The 18,417-nt window shown below is 38.0% G+C and overlaps 2 long non-coding RNA genes across 2 annotated transcripts in view; both read right to left on the bottom strand.

Annotated features, from left to right (window-relative positions):
- Window positions 1-9,021: 9,021 nt before the first annotated feature.
- Window positions 9,022-18,417, bottom strand: part of LOC137091365 (uncharacterized) — a 172,510-nt gene continuing 163,114 nt past the window's right edge. Inside the window, exon 3 of the long non-coding RNA XR_010908076.1 lies at window positions 9,022-9,342. This is a non-coding gene — a long non-coding RNA (uncharacterized lncRNA). The remainder of the gene's footprint in view (window positions 9,343-18,417) is intronic.
- Window positions 16,488-17,721, bottom strand: LOC137090688 (uncharacterized). The gene is made up of 4 exons (XR_010907944.1): window positions 17,678-17,721; window positions 17,516-17,600; window positions 17,347-17,439; window positions 16,488-17,274 (listed from the first exon to the last, which is right to left on the bottom strand). It is a non-coding gene; the product is annotated as an uncharacterized lncRNA (long non-coding RNA).

Raw genomic sequence — 18,417 nt, 5'->3', positions numbered from 1 at the left:
CACACATCCATTCACATGACTGAAGTTATAGTGATAAAACTGTCAAAGAGGAACACTGTCCAAGTTAAAGTGATAATATAATGTATCATTTGTTGAAGCAACACTGTCAAAGCTTTTTCACAACTTCAGATATTTTGACAATGCCTCTCATTGTTTTGAGAATGGATGGATATGATGAGGTTTGTGTGAGCAAACCAGTGGAGATGGTGATTTTAAGGCTGTCAGTGGTTTTACTAAGCTCTTTCTCTGCTTAATGGAACTCACTGAACAATAGGGAACATTAAGTGTGATAACATTGATGATGGCTTTGTTATACTTTGTATGAAATACAGGTAAAATTGCTGTCCTTGACCTCTTGAACAAATGCCAGTGTGCACTGCAAAAAGTTGCAATACAGCTGAAAATAAAATTAAGATTTTATTGCAGTTTTTTAAATCAACATTTTCAGTTAGGTAATGTGTTTTCTTGTAATAAGGGACTTGACACAAATACATTTTTGGGTGAACTATCCCTTTAAGCAGCACAATTGTTCTTAACATCGATATCTCAACATTAATAACAAGAATATTTTATTTTCTGACCACCAAATCAGAATATTAGAATGGTTTCTGAAGAAACATTTGACATTGTAGACGAGAGTAATGGCTGTAATTTCAAATTATCAGACTGTTTTCAATCTATTTTTTGATCGCATAAAAGAGTCCAAATTCTGCAGCAGGACGGTGCTCCATCGCATACTTCCATCTCCACATCAAAGTTCCTCAAGGCGAAGAAGATCAAGATGCTCCAGGATTGGCCAGCCCAGTCACCAGACATTAACATCATTGAGCATATGTGGGGTAGGATGAAAGAGGATGCATGGAAGACGAAACTACTTAGCTATTCCGGATGACTTCATCAATAAATTGTATGAATCCTTGCCAAACCGCATGGATGCAGTCCTTCAAGCTCATGGAAGTCATACAAGATATTAAATTTGGATCTCACAGCACCACAACTTAATTTGCTGACATATTTTTGTATTTGCAGTAAATTTGTTCAATTTCTGTATAGGCGACAAAACTTTTGTCTTGCCAAAATTTGACCTTTCTGTCTTGATTAAATGATAAATATTTTTTCTATGAAAATTATTTATTTCAGTGCATTAAACATCATTTGGGAGGGTTTTAGCTTTTCATATGAGCTATTTCTAACACCAATTAATTAATTAAAAGTCAGGTTAATATCAGGTATTTCTAGAAAATAGATAAGCGACAAGGGACTGTACATTTCTCAGTCTTAGGCCCAGGCTCATTGGAAAATTTACCTTTGGCAACATTTTTTGCAAACCGCTAAATGTGTTGTTTTATACCAACGTTTGGGTTTTGATATTTTATCAAAGCTATTGTATATTACATTTAGTAAAAAAGAAGGCACATACACTCTTAAAAAAATGCTGGGTTAAAAACAACCCAAGTTGGGTTGAAAAATGAACAAACCCAGGTTGAAAATGAGTAACCCCAGCAATTGGGTTGTTTTTAATCCAGCATTTTTTTATGCACCTTCTTCTTTACTAAATGTAATATAAAATAGCTTTGATAAAATACATTTTATGAAAGTTTGTATCTCCCATGAGTGTATGTATTGAAGCAAAGGGAAGCATAGGTAAAAAAACAAAAAACATGCCTCCTCATCAGAGAAGGGAAACCTATGGCGACAGTGACTCTCCCTCAGTTGTGTCCTTTGGCCTTCCTGTTAGCAACAAAAGAGGGGACTTGTCGAGTCAAACAGCAGGCTCTAATCATATACTCAATTAACAGAACTGGGGATAGAGATAAGATGCCCTTTCCTGTGGATGAAAAAAAAAGGTTAAACATTTATGAACAGATATAAATCAGTTAGCACCTGCGAGGCTCCAGGGGTGGCAGAGGCTTTGCCAGCACCAGCCGGGCACTTGTGGGAGAGGGAGATCTTCTCTCTGGCCGCTGCCTGCCGTCCTCTTTCCTGTCCTGTGGAGTGCCCCCTCGCGTGGGTCTAATTATCCTCTTAAATTTATATCTGCAGCCACAGGAGGCCCCCCGGGATTAGACTGTGTGTGTTTAGCAAATTGATAAAGAGACTTGCTGTTTGGAGGAGACTGATATCCACTCCTATATGTGATCTCTCCACCTCGGTGAACACAAGCAAACAGTCTTTGACCGGCAGAGGCGAAGCTTTACTGAATACAAAGTGGTTTCCTGTGAGAGGACCGTCACTTTATGAAGAAGTATCAACGGTAGCTCTATATGACCATCTTTAAGAAGAATGCTCATTTTCTCCTGGGCCCCTGTGTTAGGACTCCATATTTTGTTATACACGTCTCCTGAAATAGGACCTTCACTTCGAAGAGTGATCATCTGATGCGGTTGGAGACTGTTGGTTAGGTATTAATCTCGAACACCAAACCGTAAACAGACCTGGCAATGGGTTTGGAAGGGAACCAAGAAACATTTTAGCTTAAAACACAGTTTCACTTCCTATTGGGAATAAAGCAAGGCTGAATGGATATCAGTTAATAACTTAAATTGTGGTCGTTTTGGTTGGATACAGACAAGTGGAACTTTCATAATGGAGTTCTATAACTTTTAATTGGATGTGAAAATGATGATGGCTCATTCACGGACTCAAGTTGAGGTTGACAGGAAAACAACGATACAAACATGCCACAATCCAATTATATATGATGTCATGGGGAAGTAAACAAAGAAAACATGGACAACATCTAAACACTGCTGAAATTTTTGTTATTGAACATGTGTACTTTAGAATGATGCAGGTCATTATCATCTCCAATCTGGTATCATCGTGTTGTTTCGTGCTAATTGTGTGTCAACCGCAGCATGTTGACCACTATCGGGGCCAGAACCTCAAACCTCAAAACTATTAAATGAGCGTTCCTGTGGTCAATGAAAAGTACCATTGACCACAGAATTAACAGCCATAGGAGAGATAAGGAAACCCAGTGGTCTTGTTCAGTTTGGTTGTGTCTTGTGTGTGTGTGTGTGTGTGTGTGTGTGTGTGTGTGTGTCTATACAATATAGTAAAACTTGCCATATATAATTTTCTATTTATCATTTAAGAAAGTCATCTTTTTCGGACCCACTTTATGGCGTTAACTACTATGTACTAAAATTTAAATTAAGCATTTGATACAGTGCACTTAATGTGTACATTCTTGTTTTTACATTGTACTTATATTTAAAAAAATACATGTAATTACATCTGTAATTTATTTCTGTAATTTATAATTACACAGTTGACACTTCCCTTACACCAAACCCTACCGTTAACTTACCATCCCACCACACCTGTCCCTAACTTTACGTGCATCCCACCTCAATATCAGCAAAAATGTTTTGCAATAAAATATGAACACAATAAGTACATTTTACTTGTTTTTTTTATGTAAGTACATGGTAGTTAAGGCAGTGGTAGTTAAATAAGTACATAGTAGTTAAAGTGGGACCTCTTTTTCTTATTAATTGGAACATAATGTAAGAATGATTCATCACCTTAATAATTTGAGGCGGTTTCAATGAACAGTTAATAATGTAAACCCACATGCATTGATTTGTTTAGTGTTTTCATGTATTTAATTTACATGTATTTGTTTAATGTATTGCCCTCTTTGAAGCACTTGCATAAATCTCCTCAAATGAATGAGGAGAATAAATGGGAAAAGGAGGGAAATAGCAGGGAGAGAGAGGGAAATAGAGAGAAAGAGGTCTGTAAATAAGCATCCTACATCCTGCTTTAACTGACTTTAGGTCCCTTTGTGGTGATTAGCTGTCTCCCATGGGACAAGTGAGTTAGCAGAAGCAAAAGCTTTCTAATGAGCTGAGCTCTCGCCCCTCATCCCCGTCCCCTATCCACACGTTCGCGCACACACAAATGCAGTCCCCATAGAAGGGCCAGTGGCTGTCTGAGGGTCCCAGGAGTGGGCTCTCCTGCACCTGTTCTCCTCATAATCAGAACATTTCTCTACTCCATGTCCAAACCCAGCCAATTGTCCAATGATTAAAAAAAAGAAAGAAAGAAAAGCTAGTCCCAGAAAACTGCAATCCACGCTGTATTGTAGTTTTCTAGAGCAAGCTTTTCTTTTCTTTTTTCATGGCATTTTAAAAACTGTTTATTGACTAGAGTAGTTATCGAATGTTTTACTACTTTGAAAGTCAGTTTCTGTATGGATACATACAGTGAAAAATCTTGGATGCAGAAAACCGCTTTTGAACATTTTTACTATTATTGGAAATGTTTAGTAAATGTTCCTTTTATTGGGCACTTTAAGTTTTCACAATGGAAACATGCCTGTAAACAGCTTATTACAGACTTTTCCCATTATACAGTAAATCAAAAACGTCAAGTCAGAACTATCAATGACAGCTTGGGTTAAGTTGCCATTAGTATTGTTGTGGGATATAACAACAGTTCATTGAAAAAAACGTTACTATGAAGGAGCTTACATTTTAGGCACAATATTGCCAGTTACTTAGTTTTTTATTGCGCTAACAAAAATATTTCAGACTGTAATTTACAGGTGCTTTTATTCAAATTGACTTATAGCATTCAAGATGTTGATTTGATCAGTTTGTTGAACCTTTGACCTTGGCACTGCTGATGTTGTGCTTTATGTTTAAACTACAGGAACTACTTTTATAGTTTTTTTAACTGCTGTACTTTGGTTTTTGAGCTGTGCACATTGTAAATATTTTGAACTAAATGTTTGAAACCAATATATAACCACTGTTTGAAAAAATAAACATTTGTGCTTTTTAGTTTCTGAGATTTAGCCCTGGGGGAAACTTCCCAATGTGACAACTAGCCCCAGTGCCTTTATATTGTATATTGTTTGCAATTTATAGAAAGGTATAGTGGTGGAACATTCCTGGGACACTGAAATGATAAAATGACACGCGTTGAGACTGTCTCTTATTCTTAACTTTTTATTTTTAATTTTTTGAATAGCACACATTGTTTACAGCTCTTCCAAGGCTGAAGGCAGCAACGTCCAAATATTTTGTGAGGCGGCACAAAGGGACGCAGAGACGCAAAGCGTTGGCAGATGGAGAGAGGCATGATGAGGACCTCTGTGTCAGGCAAACAACCTCCATGCTGCACAATTCCCTCAGCAGTGCTTGACAAAGGCTGTACCTGCCTCCTGATTGTGCACATGTTCCGTCTCCCTGGGAGATCCTCCTTAGGGGCGGTGCGTGGACGGGAGAGCGTTCCGAGCACAAGTGGGAACTGAGCATTTATACAGATGATTATCCAGACTGCAGTCGGAGAACAAATAAACAAAATACAGGTCGGTCTCAGGAGCCCAGAGTCGCTGGATCGCCCAACGCCCTCGTCCTTTGTGGTCCCTCTAACGGCGTTAGAAAGACTCCCCTCATGGGACAGACGAGAGATCTGTTAGGGTGCTTGCGAAATATAGCAGTCATATTCTAAACTTTCCCATTATCGCTTTCAAAACTTTCCAAACGTGTTGTCATAGACACATTTTAATCCAGGTTACGAAACGCTCATAACACATCTGTTGTAGCTGTGTGTTACAACATACTACAAGAAACTTGCTGCCATATGTAGCCCGATGTGATCACATCTTGGGCGTGTGCTGGTAGTAGTATATGCTTTATGTTTAAAATAGGTAAAATATTGTTCTTAAAGGAAAAGTCCACCAAATAAATTCTTAATGAATCAGTGATTCAATTATAAAAAGATTAACTTGTTGCCACCTTCTGGCATAATGATATGTAACCTGCAGAAATAGTCAAGAAAGATTATATGAATACAATTGTATTATATTATATAATATACATCTGTTTTGTAGCTGTGTGCAACAGCATTCTGCAATATACTGTTTTTGAAATGGGTCAAATATGGTTCTTAAGGGATATTCCACCAAAAAAGTAATGTCAGTCATAATTTACTCACACTCAAAAAAATGAATTTGTTGAATTTACTTAAAAAAAGCATGGTCAAGTGGATCCACACAACTATATTGAGTTTAAGGAGTTTAAGTTTTTTAGTTATATGAACAAAAGAATGTCAAGTTAAGCTGACAACATTTCTTTAAGTAATGCAAACCATTTGAATTTGTCACTTACATAATATTTATATGTGTAGTTTACTTAATAATGTTATGTAAACATTTATAAAAGTTTATCATGTTAAGTGAACACATTTATCAATTTAATTTACCTTAATAAATGAACTAATTCTTCTACAAGTAAATGTTTAAAAACAAAATTCAATATTCAAAATTCAAAAATAACTTAATTCAGGGGAGGACGTCCATTCAATAAATGTGTTTATATGAGTTCCCGCAGCCTAAACACAGGCACTACTCTTTTGCATAATGGTAACAATAATTACAGAAACTCCTCAAAATACCCAACATAAATGAACATTAAACACTAACATAAATAACATTGTTCCTTTTACTGAAAAACACATTAAATAACACTAAAATCCCTAAATTTACTCTCCTAATGAAGTCCCTTCAAAGCATGCTGGGAACTACAGATCCACCGGCCAGTTTGTTTGTTTCAATCAGCAATGTTAAGTTGACCGAACCAAACACCGAACCAAAGTAAAGCAGACAATACTCATTAGTAGAAACATCTTAGTATACTTTAGTTTTTAAGTAATGTGAACAAGTATAATTGGAGTGCAACTAACAACAGTGCAAGTTTTGGTAACTTGTCCATACAATGGAAGTCAGTGGGAACCATTCTTCAAAATATCTTCTGCTGTGTTCCACAGAAGTTTGGATGAGTAAATGAGGATAACATTTTTATTCTTGGCTGGACTGTCTCTTTAAAAGGCAAAGAAGTTCAGCAAGTTGCTTGGAGTGATACAAGATAGCAGCAGTGCTTTGTTGTATGAGTTCAAAAAAAGCTTGTTATTGAAACGGCAGGCAGGTCCATTACAGCTCGCCGCTGCCGTGGCGTTCTGAGGCACGCGTAAAGTAGCGTTGGTCTGTGAGAGGTAAGTCTGATAAAAGGGCAATTGCTGCCTGCTAGCTGTCCATCACGGCTCAGTGTAAACAGGCCAGCATGGTGCAATAATCTGGGGAAGTGGCCCTGTTGCTCTCTGCATCCTTCTCTTGTTGTTTTCTCCTCTTTGGCCCACAGGGGGTGTTTAGACCAGGCCGCGTGACCCAGCAGCCTGGGGAGGGCCCTGGGAGGGGTTCCTGTGCCACAGGTGATGCCTCGCTGCAATCTGCCCCTTTGCCCAGCAGGCCAATCAAGCCCGTAGTGCACGTAGCAACCTGCAGGCAGGGAGGGGCCCGAGAGGACCTTCTGTCCCTCTGAAAGCTCAGAGGAGCCCGTCACCACCTCGTTTAATTACCTCTGTGTTCTTCATTAATTCATGGGCATCTTAATGCCCTGCAGGCCGGAGAGAGAAAACGAGACAGACAGGAGGAGGAGGGGGCGGGGGGGCGAGGGCGCTTCCAAAACAAAAACAATCCCGTCATGAGTTGCTGGTCGCTTAGGATGCTCCGCTGGGACTTCCTTGGCTACTTAAGTTAAGACCTTCATAATCATCTCCATATTGTAAACAGGGCTCAAGGGTCAGCGATCAGGACTGGGGATATTTTTTCCCTGAGAGAAAGCAACAAAACAAATCCCTCAAGTCCAGCCTTATGGCCAAATTACACCTGTGGTAGGTTCTATTAGGGACATGGTAAGTGATTTGAGACAATGAGGAATGGCAGGAGACAAAATGACCTTAATGACACAGATTTTGCCCTCAGCTTGAGATCACAGATAGTTAGATGGCGAGAATCTCAACACAACTGTATATACTGGAAAAATGATTAAATAAGTCACATAAAAATGCAAACCTGCAGTGATAAGTTAATTTGACTTTTGAATTTAGTGGAAAATGTGTTGTGAAGAGAGAGATGAATGTAACAGGGACCAGGTTTCCACGGGTCCTCCACCATTTAAGGCCTTAAGCATGTCTTGAATTGGAGCAGAAAGTCTTATTCAGTGATCTATTTCAATATCATGCGATGCAGAAAACATGGACGGAACCGTAGAATCCATTCATAAATATGGAATAAAAGTAAAAGACGAAATTTGAAAATAATAATAAAATAAAACGTATTTCATAGGGCCCTAAAAATATTTAATAAATTGCTGTTAAATTGTCTGTTTCATGATTTCAATTAATTTAATTAGACATGCTTTTTTTATTAATAGAATTTAATTTAATACAGAGCCCAGAAAAAATTTAAACAAACTATAAAACAAAATATAAATTAATAAAACAGATGTCATAGGGGCCTAAACTGAATTGCAAAATTAAATTGCATTAACTGCAAAACAAGTTTTTGTTTTCCAGTACAAATATCCAAACATCTTTTAATCAAGATACATTTACTTAGCAAAATGGATAAATTAAGTCTTGCTTTCTTAGTTTTGCTTTTGAAATAACTTGCATTCGAATTAAGTTGATTTTTATGAACCCATTGGCAGATATTTGTTCTTGTTTTAATCATAAAATCACTAACACAAAATGTCTTATCTTAAACTTTAAGCTTTTTTTTTGTAAAATAAGTTATGGAGTGTCGGAAGTGTTATTTTTTAACTTTGGACTTTTAAATTTAGAGAACATATTGGCGTGTTATGTTCTCTTCAGTTTATTCCTTACATTTTCTTTAAATGGTCATTAAAAAGTTTTGCCTTTCTTTAAACATGCAGAAACCGTGTAATAAAAATATGTTTGCATATGAATAACAAAAAAATTATTACAAACTTTTTTTTTTAAATGTCATTTACACCATTACCATTTTCATCACAGAATGCTATTAAACACAATACATCATTTGAGATGTGGTAGAAATGAGAAAAATCACACAATGCTTTTGTAATGGATGTATATACTTTATTGAATGAGTTGGAGAAATACCTTATAACGGAACGATTTTTACTCTTCCCCCTCTACTATACTATGAATAAAAAGGTAAAGAATAAATACATAAAAAACAAGGCTTCTTACAACACAGCAATACAGGCTTCTTTTGTTGTATCATTATCTATTTTGCAACGAGTGGACGTCTGACTCTGTATGTTCCTTATGAATCGGGGTATGCAAGCTTTTGACAGGTGTTCATCAGCCAACAATAGGCAGCTTTTGTATTCTATCTGATGTCATCAGAGTGTGTGTGCAGCACACAGGGGCCGCTCCTGACACCCAGGTCCCAGGGAGTGGAAAGTTAATCCTGTGACAGATGTGTCTTCTCTCTCCTGGCTCCCGGTCATGCTGCAGCGGCAACATCGGCGCCCTCCAGCCCGCCTCCCTCGCTCTCTTTCCCTATAAATATATAGGAGAGGTAAATGTTCACTCAATGCTTGGGAGAGTCCCAAGAGTCAGACGTCCATGAGCGGCGTAACAACCCCCCCCCCCCCCCCCAATCTTCCTCACCCATCCCTTCCGTGTCACATGATTTCTCGAGATTGACAGCCTCCCCAAAGAGTGAGAGCTGGAACAGATGGAATATGAATGGTTCAGTCGTGTATGAAAAAGGTGTCTGGGCAAAGGAGCGTCGATGGGGGAACTGCAATTGCAATTTAAGTGTGGCTAAATCTCTTTGTCTTCCTGTTCTCTGATCTCTCAAAAAACACAGGAAGGTCTAAAATCAGTTCTGTGTGCAAAACAAAACATTATGAAATGTGATATTGCACATTTTAAGCAAGTAGATAGATGTTTTTTTTTTTCGATTTTCCCATCAAGTCTGAGACGATCACAATTTTTAGAGCTGATTTTGAAATCGGAATGCAGTCTGGTATTATTTTCTATCTTCGTTTTATGCATTGACGACATATACATGATCGAAACACAAAAGGGTTTCAGTTAAACTGAAAATTTACACACTCGTTCAAAAGTTTTTTAAAGAAGTCTTATATGCTTACCAAGGCTGCATCTATTTCATCAAATATACAGTAAAAACAGTAATATTGTGAAATATTATTACAATTTAATAGAGCTGTTTTCTCTGTAAATGTATTATTTATTTGAAACAAATTTATTCCTGTGATGGCAAAGCTGAATTTTCAGCAACCACTACTCCTGTCTTCAGTGTCGCATGATTCTTCAGAAATCATTGAAATATGCTGATTTGCTGCTAAAGTAATTATTAATGTTGAAAACAGTTCTCCTGCTTTCTTTTTTGTTTTGTTTTGTGGAAATTGTGATATAAAAAAAATGTCCCACGCTTCTTTGATGAATAGAAAATTCAAAAGAACCGTATTTATTTCAAATAGAAATCTTGTATTATATTATTAATGTCTTTACTGTCAATTTTGATCAATTCAATGTGTCCTTGTGGAATAGAAATATTAATTTATTTAAAAAATAAAAAATAATTACTGACCCCTCTCATTTAAAGTGTAATGGAATGTGTCCACATATTTTAAGTAAAACTGTACAATTTCATCTTCTACTTTGTTGATGCGAGTCATAAGAGTCCAAATGTGTGGATTAAATTTTTACCAATTAGAAATACTGCCAAAATTCTCATTAGAAATATGATTGTATCTCCCAACAATTTTCTTGACACAGTCAGCATGCACTTTGCTCATTAGTGACTGTCTCAATCATGTCTTTAATAGGCATATGGTATTATGAGATGCCATTTCAAACTATGTTAAGCACAGCAAGGAAACCCATTAAAACATAAGTAGGGGGATTTTTCCCAATATGAGGTCATAAAGGAAAATGATAAGACGGAGGATGGTCTTGTTGAAAGTCATAACTCTTTCAAGACTTTTTTTTCTTGGATTGTCTTCACAGAAAGGACAAATTCAAAGCCTAGATGCTTTCGCTGTGCCAACAAGGGTCCTGTCACAGTTTGTCAGTACATGCATATATAAACATTAAATATGATTGATAAGCGTTTCTTCTGCTCTCACAGGCTTCAATTCATCTTCTCGAGTCAGAGGATGGTAGGAGCGTCTGTCTTGCCGGTCCCTCGACATCTATTTGCTTTTAAGCGCTAAGTCATTATCAACTAATACATGTAGATTGTGTTAGGAGCGAATGGTGTGCAATGGAATGAGGGAAAAATTAGTGAAGTGTTATGGGGGACAGCAGATGTTAGGCTGGAGTTATTACAAGCTGAGATGATTAGCTGAAAAACATTACTTGACAAAGTGGTGGCACGCAGATGACAGCTGAAGTATTTTATGCTGGAAATTTGCAACATTTCTAGCGACAAGACAAACCGAGACCATCAATGCAACACGGCCTCAGATACGAGCACGGGAGAAAAGCTCTAGTCTCTTTTGTCCTGATGAAAAAAGAGATCATCATTACTCTCTGTTATTTGACCTTGTATTATGTTGATGTTTTCTAGGGTCGATGTCGCTTGCGTGAACTATATAAAATGATTTCTGTGCAATATGGCTCTGACATGACATGCCCAATTAGCTATGCGGAAAAACTTCCTGTATTTACACTGAACCCGAGCGAGCAGGTTTCACCGCTTATCGTGTGACAGAGTTTACATATTAAGCGTGATTATGTTATGGTTGCCCAAGCAAAAAGATTCCCTTTACTGTCAATTACGAAATAGACAGAATGGAACAAAAAGGGGGAAATTTAAGCGTCTTCAACAACTTCCTGTAATTTCAATTTATTGAGAATGAAACAGAGGATAAAGATTTTGAAATTATAAGCTATTATGCACCAGCGAGAGAGCAGGGCTGAGGGTGACTTCATAAAATACAGCTGACAAGCCTAAGCAAATTACCCAAGACCATTACAAAAATCACTTAATTGCTAACCATTCTGTCAGGTCAATTGACGCTAAATGAAAAAATAACAGAAAAGCGTTTATGCCTTAAAAGGCGGGCTCTGAGAATGAGGTGAACACTTAGGAAGAGGGAATGGGTGGAAATGCACCGCATAAAGTGCTGTCGTGTAGACTCTAGACTTTTTCAGAACAAGCAATTTACCACATAGCTTTTTCTGCTTAGAAATATTCATGAGTACGACCCTTTAAAAAAAAAAAAAAATGTATCTCTTTTTGTTTAAAACAAATTACATTCCATTGCATTTTATTTTAGGATAAGTAAATGTATACACGTTTGTTTAATTTAATGAAAATTTTTTTCTGTCATTATTTACTTACCACCATGTTAAAATTTATATGATTTTCTTTGTTGCACGACACACAAAAGCTGCTGGGACGTTAAGCTGCTGGATATTAAGTCCTTTTTTTTTGTCCCTGTAAGAAAGTCAGATTGGTTTGGAACGGCATGAGGGTGAGCAAATGATGACAGCATTTTCATTTTTGTGTGAACTTTTAGTTCTGTATGTGTTTTGCCAATTCAGTTCAGTTGGTTTTCATTTTACTCCTGTCGTGGCTCACCATTCAGTGCCTGCAATTCATCATGGCGTGAGTTCAGACGGATCTGAGCGGTATTATCGTACAATCGCAACATGTTACCTACCACAGGATCTAAGGGAAAATGGTGTGATTGAAAACACGGCCCAGTCTAGAGCTTCTCCCCTGATCTGTAGCGCATAATGAATAAGGAGCTGCTGATTAGTAGATAAAAAGTGATTAATAGCCGCACTGATTATCGAATCAGGCCCCTCACCGGAATAATCAGTTAATTGATCATTATTCTATGGGAGCCGTCAGTATCCACGATGGTGGTGGTCTTCGGAGAGCTCTGAAATTGGAGTTTACTTTCTCTGTCAGGCAGAGAGGCAACATAGAAGAAGACCCAACTGCAAAGTGTTATTCTTTCACGGAACAGAATGTGAGCTTTTTTTTCTTTCTCTCTCTTCCCCCCACCCCCTCCCCCAGTAGACTCTCTTGTCATGGTATGCGTACTGTATGATAGGATAATTGAATATAATATACAAACCCGATTCAAAAAAAGTTGGGACATTGTACAAATTGTGAATAAAAACAGAATGCAATGATGTGGAAGTTTCAAATGTCAATATTATATTCAGAATACAACATAGAATACATATCAAATGTTTAAACTGACAAAAATGTATACTTTTAAGGGAACTTTTAAGTTATTTTTAAATTTCATGGCATCAACACAAAAGTAGGGACAAGGCCATGTCTACCACTGTGTGGCATCCCCTCTTCTTTTTATAACAGTCTGTAAACGTCTGGGGACTGAGGAGACAAGTTTGGTCAAGTTTAGGAATAGAAATGTTGTCCCATTCTTGTCTAATACAGGCTTCTAGTTGCTCAACTGTCTTAGTTCTTCTTTGTCACATCTTCCTCTTTGTGATGCGCCAAATGTTTTCTATGGGCGAAAGATCTGGACTGCAGGGTGGACATGTCAGTACCCGAATCCTTCCTCTACGCAGCCATAATGTTGTAATTGATGCAGTATGTAGTCTGGCATTGGGGTTTTCTCAGTTCTTATTTGTGCATCCTCATTTCCTTTCCTAGCTTCCTTTCCTCACACCTTAGCTCCACCCTTTCAGGATGCGAGAGAAGGACGTGCGGAAAAGATGCGAAGACGGAGAAATTAAATCAAGTGAAATGATACATCCTCGCTCCCTTTATGTGTAATGTCCAAATTACCATTAAACATACACGCAACAAGGATATGCCATTTGACCCATCACGTCACCACCACTGCGAAATTGTGACTTTTGTTGATGCCTCGTAGCCCAAATGGAGCGAGCGTTGCAGGAGTAGCAATGGATGAAGTAAAAGTAAAGTTGGTGAGTGGAGTATATGAAATAGTTGACAACGAGTCTTTAAAGGCAGAGCCTGTTTCTTTAGCCCATTCATGACGCTGTTGATGTTCAGAGAGGTGCAAGATAAAAAATGAAGCATTTTAATTGGAATGATTTTGGCATGTGTGATTTATCACGAGCACGGGTCGGGTAACGGGCCAAATATTCATGGGTCTGGATTATGAATTGAATCGTGGCCTCAATAATCGGAATCGAATTGAATCGTGAGATGGTAAAAAGATTCGCACTCCTACATTCCTGTATGTGAAGTAGTGCCGTCTGAAGATCACGGACCATCCATTATGGTTTTCCGGCTCTGGAGATTGTTCCAGATTCTCTGAATCTTTGGATGATATTATGCACTGTAGATGATGATAATTTCGAACTCTTTGCAATTTTTCACCGCAACATTGGGTGAATTGGTGATCCTCTGCCAATCTTGACTTATGAGAGACACTGCCACTCTGAGAGGCTCTTTTTATACCCAATCATGTTAAAAATAAACCTAATAAGTTGCATATTGGTCCTCCAGCTGTTCCTTATATGTACATTTTACTTTTCCGGTCTCTTAAAAAAAAAAAAAAAACTCCTCTTTCCCCCTCTATTTCTCCTTTCTTCTTCCCTTTTCTGGTTTTTGCTACACTGAGCAGTGTACAATTCTTGGTATTTAGGGCACTTTTTGTGTTTCGTTGCCTCCTCTTGACGGATCGCTTCCTGTTCTCCTGAGTTGTAAGTCGCTTTGGATAAAAGCGTCTGCTAAATGCATAAATGTAAATGTAAATGTCTTATTGCTACCTGTCCAGACTTTTGTAGAAATGTGTAGCTCTCATGAAATCCAAAATTAGCCAATGTTTGGCATGACATTTCAAAATGTCTTACTTTCAACATTTGATATGTTATCTATGTTATGTTGTGAATAAAATATAAGTTTATGAGATTTGTAAATTATTGCATTCCTTTTTTATTCACAATTTGTACAGTGTCCCAACTTTTTTTTAGAATCAGGTTTGTACAGTATATTGCCAACATTTTTTGGGTTCCCTGCCTTTACATACACATTAACTTTAATGACATCCCATTCTTAATCTGTAGGGTTTAATATGGAGTTGCCCCCCCCCCCCCCCCCCCCCCCCCCCCCCCCCCCCCTTCAGCTATAACATCTTCAACTCTTCTGGGAAGGCTTTACACAAGGTTTAAGAGTTTATTTGTTTATTTTTTGTTTTATATATATTTTTTTTTTATTTTTTTTTCATTTTTCTTGAAGCGCATTTGTGAGGTCAGGCACTGATGTTGGACGAGAACACCTGGCTCACAGTCTCCTCTCTAATTCATTCCAAAGGTGTTCTATCGGTTTGAGGTCAGGCCAGTCAAGTTCCTCCACACCAAACTCACTCATTCATGTCTTTATGGACCTTTCTTTGTGCACAGGTGTGCAGTCATGTTGGAACAGGAAGGGGACATCCCCAAACTGTTGCCACAAAGTTGGGAGCATGAAATTGTCCAAAATATCTTGGTATGCTGAAGCATTAAATGTAGGATAAGCGATGTCTGGTAACCAAAACAAACACACCCCTAATTTCATAGCTCCGCCCTAAACTTAACCCAGGCAACGAATATGGTGGAATCTGCTGTGACAGCCGACAAGAGTATGATGTCATCAATAAGTTAAAGCAATGTATGTTACTATGGTAATCCAAGTCGAATGTTCAATGAAAAAAGTCATCACTTTCATCCCAAAAAAAACACACAAATACAGTTTTCAGCTGAAAGCACGAGCACGGGAGTCCAACTAAAGAGTATATTACAGTTATGACAAGATTAGAGGGGATATCAATCACTAAAAGAGGAACAAAGGAAACACACACATATTAGGAATATATTATCTTACTTCTCGGACACACTTTAGGAGCTGACGCTTGAAACAAAATGGATGAGGTTTAGACACTCCAGGCTTATAGGATGTGGAAAGAAATAGGTCTTTATTATTGCTGTAGTGAAAGACCAAACGATTGCAAATGAACAAACGAGCGAACATGGCACGCAAGCATATTCAAGCAATAGCCAGCATATATTAGTTCTATGAAACAAAACAAAACCAATGTTACCCGCCTATTGAGAAGAAATAAAGCAACCTCTGCGTCCGATTGCAGGCCTTCCTTCTTGAGTTCTCCTGCATAAACCTTTCTTTTGTTCCACAGACAGGCTACACTTCTTGGTACTCGGTCTGAGACACTTTTCTAAAGCATTTTTTAAATATCGCTTAAGTGTTCCTTTCACTGCAACTAAGAGGCCAAGCCCAACCCATGAAAACAACCCCACACCATAATCCACTAAACTTTACACTTGGCACAATGCAGTCAACCACCAAACCCAGACTCGTCCATCAGATTGCCAGACAGAGAAGAGTCATTCGTCACTCCAGAGAACACGTCTCGCACTCTGTGATTTTACTTGGAGTTGCTGTTGTTTCAATTGCTTCCACTCTGTTATAATACCACTAACAATTAACTATGGAATATTTAGTAGTGAGGAAATTTCACGAATGGACTTATTGCACAGGTGGCAACCTATAATGGTACCACGTGTGGCGGGAGCAGTGTAAATTTATGTCAACTAATAAGAAGATCCGACTACGCCATCCCAAGGAATAACCCTAGGGAAAATACTTAAAACCACTTAATAATGAAGTAACAAAGCACACAAGTTCGATTCCCTCATAAAAAGCAAGCAAGAGACGTGAGTAAAGTATAAAAATACCACAATTGTTTATTACAAAAAGAGTTTAAAATTTAAGCACAAAACATGCAGGTCCCCACTTCAAAGAAAGGAAAACAAAATACAAAAAAATAAAGAAACAGCTTAAATAATAATCATATACATATAAACAAAACAAATACCAGCAGGGCTGAGGCTCCCAATGGCGGGAATCAATGGAGATGGTGGTTCTACAAGAGCACACTTCCACGCACACACACCCGTGCACTCTAGTCACACTAGCAAATACTCAAAGGTGTACACCGCACACGATGAAGAACCACCACCACAAGGAAGAACCATCCACCCATGGGACCTCAGCTCCTGCAGTAAAAAAAAATGAATTAAACACATTGAAAATAAACTTTAGACAAAAATATGGATCAAAACTGATGCAGCCACTCCTCACATAAAATGGTAGAAAAGCAGGGAGAACATGGAAGAGCAACAATGACCTTATTATCAAAGAGTTGATCACAGGAATGGATTATTATAGCAATACTCAACAAGATACACACATTGAGCTGCATCAGAAACAATGAAAAATCAAAAACAAAGAAAACTAGAGGACTGGTTGACCTCTTCTAAAAACGAAGAGAGCTACCCAGGCCTCCCAAACAAACCAAAAAGCAGGGTACCAATACAACAAATCAGACAAGCAGTCCCCCTTTAGTTAGCATAGTTTGAGATTCGTCTGCGCAACCGGATACAGTAGCGCATTAACAGCGCGGAGACGACAGCACACTATTACAGCGTAAAACGAGAGGGAGTATCCTGCAGCAGAAAAAAAGATGTTAATAATCAATATAATCCCCACTTAATTATAATTACAGTTAAAACACTTACCGTTGAGATCTTACACACACTAAACCACGTTAGAAGAACAGGTTTGTCACAGTCATACCCACTAAAAACACAATGGGGTGCGGGAAATCATACCTATTTTGGTATGCGAAATACACGTTAAATCCACACAACTATACAAATCCCCTCAAACCAGTGGTTTAAAACATACCTGAGAGGTGAACAGACAGACTCGGCAGACACAAAGGACTCAGATTTCAGCTAGCCGCACGACAAAACACCAGCACTCAGTTACACTACAGCAAAGGCGATTTAAAAGTTGTACACATCAACAATTTCCAGAATATTGCCTATCAGAACATAGCACGCTTACCTCCAGACATTGACGAAACAGCACAACAAAGGGGAAAAATGGACGTGACGCATCCCAGGTAACAACCAATCAGCCTTTAGATAGGACAATACTGATTGCTGATTGGTGGGCACTGCTGTCAATCACCTAATCCTGTTACACACGCTTGAATTCTCTGAGAGCAACCCATTCTTTCACAAATGTTTGTAGAAGCGTCTGCATGCCTAAGTGCTTGATTTTATACACCTGTGGCCATGGAAGTAATTGGAACACCTGAATTCAATGATTCAGAGGGATGTCCCAATACTGTTGGGAGTATAGTGTATATGAAAGTCACTTTTTGTTAAATATTAAATGACTTAATATTGTATTGTATTGCATGCCACAATTATATAATGTATTTGAAATATGTACATTTATTGACTCCCTCCCTCTCTCTCCCTCTTAGGGTCCAGTTCTTACGATAAACTAACTATTAACTACGACTTATGCCTTAATAAACGCCTTTTTACTGCTCATTAATAAAATAGTTTGTAAGATAGTTAAGTTTAGGTATTGGAGAGGATTAGGGGATTTAGAATATAGTCATGCAGAATAAAGCATTAATATGTGCTTTATAAGTACCAATAAACAGTACGTATCTGAGTAATATGCATGCTAAAAACAACTAGTTAAAAGTGGACCCTAAACTAAAAGTGTTACCATATATACATCTTATCTGAACAATACTATGTTATGCTACTTTTTCAGCTTTAACCTTA

This window comes from Pseudorasbora parva, chromosome 10 (genome assembly GCF_024679245.1).
Source record: "Pseudorasbora parva isolate DD20220531a chromosome 10, ASM2467924v1, whole genome shotgun sequence".
NCBI classification, from domain to species: Eukaryota; Metazoa; Chordata; class Actinopteri; order Cypriniformes; family Gobionidae; genus Pseudorasbora; species Pseudorasbora parva.
This window is presented reverse-complemented; position numbering and strand designations above follow the sequence as displayed.